At 47.3% G+C, this 6,380-nt stretch overlaps 1 pseudogene; it reads right to left on the reverse strand.

Annotated features, from left to right (window-relative positions):
- Window positions 1-4,231: 4,231 nt before the first annotated feature.
- LOC111256319 lies at window positions 4,232-6,073 on the reverse strand (annotated as a pseudogene).
- Window positions 6,074-6,380: the final 307 nt, after the last annotated feature.

Raw genomic sequence — 6,380 nt, forward strand, 5'->3', positions numbered from 1 at the left:
CTTGGCTTAGGGAGCCTCCATGAGCGTAGTACCAATTTTTTGATCGTTCGGGCCATTCAATAGTTGCAGGTACGATTCCCCGTTCGATCAGATCTTGTTCCATCTTCCTCCACTTGGGAATTGCTGAGCCATACCCACCTTGCCCCAAATGATGGTGGTAGCCCTTCTGACTAGCATTTGCTGTGTTGGTCGTGATCTTTTTCATACTGTCTTCACTCCTCTTATATTCAACAAATGCATCCCAGTGGTCCCTCAACTTTGGCCACGCGTTGAAGTCTGGAGTTCGGCCCTTCTTGATGTAGTGGGTATCCAGCATCTTCTTGAATGTCTAGAATTGAGTAGCCATCTTCTTAAGCGTCCACGCTTTGACATCCTTCTCGCTATATCCTTCGGGGAATGTGAAATGTCTCTTCACGTCTTCCCACAGCATATTCTTTTGTCTCTGGAAGGGCGTACGGATTAGTGCTTCTGCCCTTCCATTCTCTGATGCTGATAGGCACGTTGTCCCGGACAATTGCCCCGATCTGACTCACGTACTTCTTTGCTACTTTCTCGGGAGCAACCAGCCTGCCCTCTTCTGTCACTTCCGTGATGACAAGCCTCCCTTCCATCACCTTTGTACGACCTCGGGTTTTCTGCCCTTGTGTCGATCCGGAGGGCTAACAGTTCAAGATTCGTTAATTATTACGTAGTAGTAACGGTGGCGTGAAACAATACAAGAATGGTTATATATACCTCGCTGGAACCTTCCGCCATGGCAAGTTGTTGCTGCGGCTGTTGCTCTTCATTCCCATCGGCGGACATGTTGAGGAACATGTCCGCCTGGGTGCCCTCTTCATCCGTGTATGATAGTGGAACGTTGTCGCCACTACCATCACCAGCGATTATCTGCTCCATGATATACCTTGCGGTCTCATCGTCTGCCATTTCAACTATTGATGGAAACATACATGGAATCATACATGACAGTCATAGAAATCGTCTTACTACAAATTTCTACAAAGTCCTACAAAGTCCGGAATCATACATGTATATAATGAAATCATAAAATAACATGAATCCTACAAAGTTCGAAATATTTATACAAATTTCTACGAATTTCTACGAATTTCTAGCAATATCCACGTGCGGTGCCTAGGTTGTGACGGCGGCGATCAGGGCGGCGGAGGCGGGGACGGTTCCCTGGAACCACGGGCGGTGCCTAGGTTGTGACGGCGGCGGTCAGGGTGGCGGTACGGCGGAGGCGGGGACGGTTCCCCGGAACCACGGGCGGTGCCTACTAGGTTGTGACGGGCAGCGGGACGGCGGCGATCACGGCGGCGGGACGGCGGCGGTGCCTACTACGAATTTCTAACTTTATTTTCTAACTTAAAAATCTAACTTAACAAACTAACTAAAAAATATAACTTAAAAATATAACTTAATTTTCTAACTTAACAATCAAAATTAAAAATCTATCATAAAAATATAACTTAATTTTCTATCTAAAAAAAAAGCCCTCCCGGCGCTGCCAGCCGGCGCGGCGGCGGACCTCTCGCGCGCGGTCGTCGACGGTGGCCGGGGCGACGAGGTGGCCGGGTCGGCGGGACGGCGGCGGCCGGGCGGCGGGACGGTGGCGGTCGGTGCGGCGAGGATGGTGGGCGAGGCGACGACGACGACGGCGGCCGAGGCGACGACGACGACAACGGCATAGGCGGGACAGCGACGAGACGGCGACGAGGGGCGACGAGGATGGAGCCGGTAACCGGAGGCGACGAGGTAGCCGGGGGCCGGGCGCGTCGACGGACGAGGAGGATCGAGGTGGGCCGGCCGGGGGGATGGACGACGACGATGTCTGGGCGCGGTCGGCGGCGGGACGACGACGGCCGGCGCAATGGGGGATGACGACGACGGCGGCCGGCGAGGGAGGCGGACGGGCGGCGACGGCAGAGCAGAACGCGCAGGACTTGACGAAAATTTGGCTAAGTGTAACTGGCGTGGGGGTAGAAGGGAGTACAGTGCCTTTTAACCCCCCCTTTTATCCCGGTTCGTAATGTCCCGTCACCAACCGGGATAAAAGCCCTCCCCCTTTTATCCCGGTTGGTGACGGGACCCGGGACAAAAGGGTGCGTCCGCCAGGTGGGGCTGGGAGCGTACCCTTTTATCCCGGGTGCCACCACCAACCGGGATAAAAGGGGGGGGGGCTTTTATCCCGGTTGCAGTTGGCAACCGGGATAAAAGGGTACGTCGGGGCGGGAGACGAAAAGTACCCTTTTATCCAGGTTGCAGTTTGCAACCGGGATAAAAGGGGGGCCTTTTGTCCCGGTTGCTGTTAGCACCCGAGACAAAAGGTCTTTTTTCCTAGTTTTCTTCTCCCGCCTATTTTTTGGAAATGGATTTTATTTTATCTTTTCACTGCATTTCAGGATGAAAAACAAAACCTTCACAGATTTTGTACATGAAAAATATATTTAATTAATGAGTAAATTGACAATAAGTATGAATTAATCATTAATTCTATATCAGTTCATTTAGCCTCTAAAATATTTATTTTACTGCATTGCTGTGATCAAGAAATTGTTCAATTAAATAATTTCAATGCGCAGAAAAATCCATGTTTGTTTGTGGTTAACATTGTTCATGTTTATCTATAAAATCTTCACCTAACAAATTTAAGAACACATGAAATCATACATAGGGTAAATTACAAATTGTATCAATTAATACACAAAGGTCATGTACATTTAACGCATTATAATACAACGTTGTAAAATTTCTTCTTCACGAAAGTTCCTTGATCATGATCGCGACGTAAGTACGGAGCCTCTTCTTTGGATAGCAGGATGCTTGGATCAACTTCAACGGCGAATGGAGGCATGCCATCAAACTGATCATAATCATCTGATTGGTCTGTTTTATCCTCGGCTCCCATGATTTTTCTTTTACCTGGAAGAACTATGTGGCACTTTGGCTCCCATGTCTCTTCTGGATTCCTCTTGGGTTTGCTGCACATGTCCTTCACATATAACACCTGATGCACATCATTGGCAAGTACGAATGGGTCATCACTGTATCCAGTCTTGCTCAGATCTACTATTGTCATTCCGTACTGATCTTTGGTGACGGCAGTTAGCTTCATCCAATTGCAAAGAAATAGAGGGATGTACAGCGGTCCGTATTCGAGTTCCCATATCTCCTGTATGAAACCATAATACGACTCCTTGCTATTATTTCTGTCCATGGCATCTATGCGGACACCACTATTCTGGTTCGTGCTTTTCTGGTCCTGGGCTCTCGTGTAAAATGTGTAACCATTTATCTCATAGCCTCGGAATTTGACGATTGTGGTAGCAGGTCCCCTGGCTAACCAGGCAAGCTGTGGGTGAATCTCAGAGTTACCCATAAGTTGTTGGCGCAACCAGGAGGGAAAAGTTTCCATGTGATGACGGGTAAGCCAAGCATCGGATTTGGTCGGGTTTTTGGAAGCTACCATCTGTCTATGCTGCTCGATATACGGAGACACAAAGGATGACTGTTGTAGAACAGTGTAGTGTGCCTTGACGAACAAATCAGTATCATTGCTCAAACTTGATTTCCTTCCAAGGGTGCCCATTCCTCGGAGCCTCCCCTCGTGGCGTGAAGTTGGAACCCCAATCGAGTCAATTGAATCAATAAAATCAACACAAAACTCGATCACCTCCTCTGTTCCATATCCCTTGGCGATGCTTCCTTCTGGACGGGCACGATTAAAAACATAGTTTTTTAGGACTGCCATGAACCTCTCGAAAGGCCACATATTGTGCAGGTATACAGGTCCGAGAATACCAATCTCTTTTACTAGGTGAACCAGTAAGTGCGTCATAATATTGAAGAAGGATGGTGGAAATAACAACTCAAAACTGACAAGACATTGCACCACATCGTTCTGTAGCTTTGATAGCTTGGATGGATCGATTGCCTTCTGCGAAATTGCATTGAGAAACGCGCATAGCTTTACGAGCGGCAACCGGACATTTTCTGGTAGAACACCCCTCAGTGCAACCGGAAGCAACTGGGTCATCAACATGTGGCAGTCATGAGCCTTGAGATTTGTAAACTTCTTTTGTTTCATATTTATTATTCCCTTTATATTCGAGGAGTACCCAGACGGGACCTTCATACTATTCAAGCATTCAAACATGCTATCCTTCTCTTCCTTGCTGAGAGTGTAACTGGCAGGACGTAAGTAGTGCTGTCCATTATCTCTCTTTTCCGGATGTAGGTCATCTCGTTGCCCCATGGCTTTCAGTTCCTGTCGTGCTTCCAATGTATCTTTTGAGGTTCCATAAACACCCATGAAGCCGAGCACGTTCACGCAAAGATTCTTCGTCAGGTGCATCACGTCTATTTCATTGCGAACCTCTAGGATTTCCCAATAAGGTAGCTCCCAAAATATTGACTTTTTCTTCCACATGGGTGCATGTCCGTTATCGTCGTTCGGAACAGGTTGGCTACCAAGTCCCTTTCCAAAGACTACATTTACATCCTTCATCATCTCGAACACACGCTTTTCATTACGGTGTGCAGGTTTTTTACGATGGTCTGGCGCCCCTTTGAAATGCATCCCGCTCTTTCTCAGCTGGTGGTGAGCAGGGAGAAATCGACGATGACCCATATAGACGACCTTCTTACAGTGCTTCAAGTGCATGCTGTCTGTGTCGTCTACACAGTGGGTGCATGCCCGATATCCCTTATTTGTCTGTCCTGAAAGGTTACTCAATGCAGGCCAATCGTTGATGGTTACGAACAACAGTGCTCGTAGATTAAAGATCTCTTGTCTATCCTCATCCCACACACGTACACCTTCTTCCTTCCAGAGCTGTAAAAGGTCATCAACCAACGGCCTTAGGTACACGTCAATGTCGTTGTCGGGTTGTTTTGGGCCTTGGATAAGCGCCGGCATCATAATGAACTTCCTCTTCATGCACAGCCAAGGAGGAAGGTTGAACATACAAAGGGTCACAGGCCAAGTACTATGGCCACTACTCAACTCACCGAATGGATTGAATCCATCAGTGCTTAAACCAAATCTTATGTTCCTTGCTTCACTTTCAAAGTCTGGGAATGTTCTATCAATTGATCTCCACTGTGCCCCATCTGCGGGGTGTCTCAGCATCTCATCTTCCTTACGGTCTTCTTTGTGCCATCGCATCAACTTAGCATTCGCCTTGTTCCTGAACAAGCGCTTCAAGCGTGGTATTATAGGGAAATACCAAATCACCTTCGCGGGAACTCTCTTCTTGGGAGACTGCCCCTCGACATCACCAGGATCATCTCGCCTGATCTTATACCGCAGGGCTTCGCAGACGAGACAAGCATCCAATTTCTCGTATTCATCACCACGATAGAGGATACAGTCATTAGGGCATGCGTGTATCTTCTAAACATCCAATCCGAGAGGGCAAATAATCTATTTAGCTTCATATGTTGTGGACGGTAATTCATTATTCTTGGGAAGAATCTTCTTGACAATGTTCAACATCCCCTGAAATGCCTTATCGGACACACCATTTTTTGCCTTCCATTGCACAAATTCTAGTGTCGTACCTAGTTTTTTATGGCCCTGCTGGCAACCTGGGTACAACAATTTTTGGTGATCATCTATCATGAGCTACAACTTTGCTGCTTCCTTCTCAGTTTCGCAATCTCTGTATGCATCTCGTATCACCTGACCAAGGTCATCAGTAGGGCCATTTTCTGCAAACTCATCTTCATCAGCCTCGCCCATTGTAGTACCTGCAAAAGCTTGGCCTGCAACCCAGTTCGGAATGGTGTCATCTTCCTCCTCCTCCTCGCCATCTTCCATTACAACCCCTAGTTCACCGTGCTTGGTCCAAACCAAATAGTTAGGCATGAAACCGTATTTAAACAAGTGGTTGTGAATAGTCCCCCAGGAATCCTTTGAATACTCCTTCCTGTTATTGCATTGAAAGCATGGACAACATACGAACCCATTCTCTGGCTTGTTCGCTTTTGCCACTTCGAGAAAATAATGCAAGCCATCAATAAACGCCTTGCTCCGCCTGTCTGCATTATACATCCATTGCCGGTCCATCTGCATCGTATTACGCATGAAAATGGATTACACTTGACAATGGATTACGCGTGAAAATCGATTAAAGATCCAAACAACATGAAGATCCAAATACACATATTTAAATTAAAGTCCCAAACAACATGATACAATACAACAAGCCATCCACTGGTTATTATCAAGGAGGACTTTAAGAATCCTTGGACGGTGAAGACGAAGGTTCTGCTGACCCAACCTCATCCTTAGGTTTATTTGTGCCGCCTGAAACGGTAGTACTAAGTGGACGTGAAACACCCGGGACTGAGGGTGGAGCATAACGACCACCAAA

Source organism: Setaria italica, chromosome II (genome assembly GCF_000263155.2).
Source record: "Setaria italica strain Yugu1 chromosome II, Setaria_italica_v2.0, whole genome shotgun sequence".
NCBI lineage: Eukaryota > Viridiplantae > Streptophyta > Magnoliopsida > Poales > Poaceae > Setaria > Setaria italica.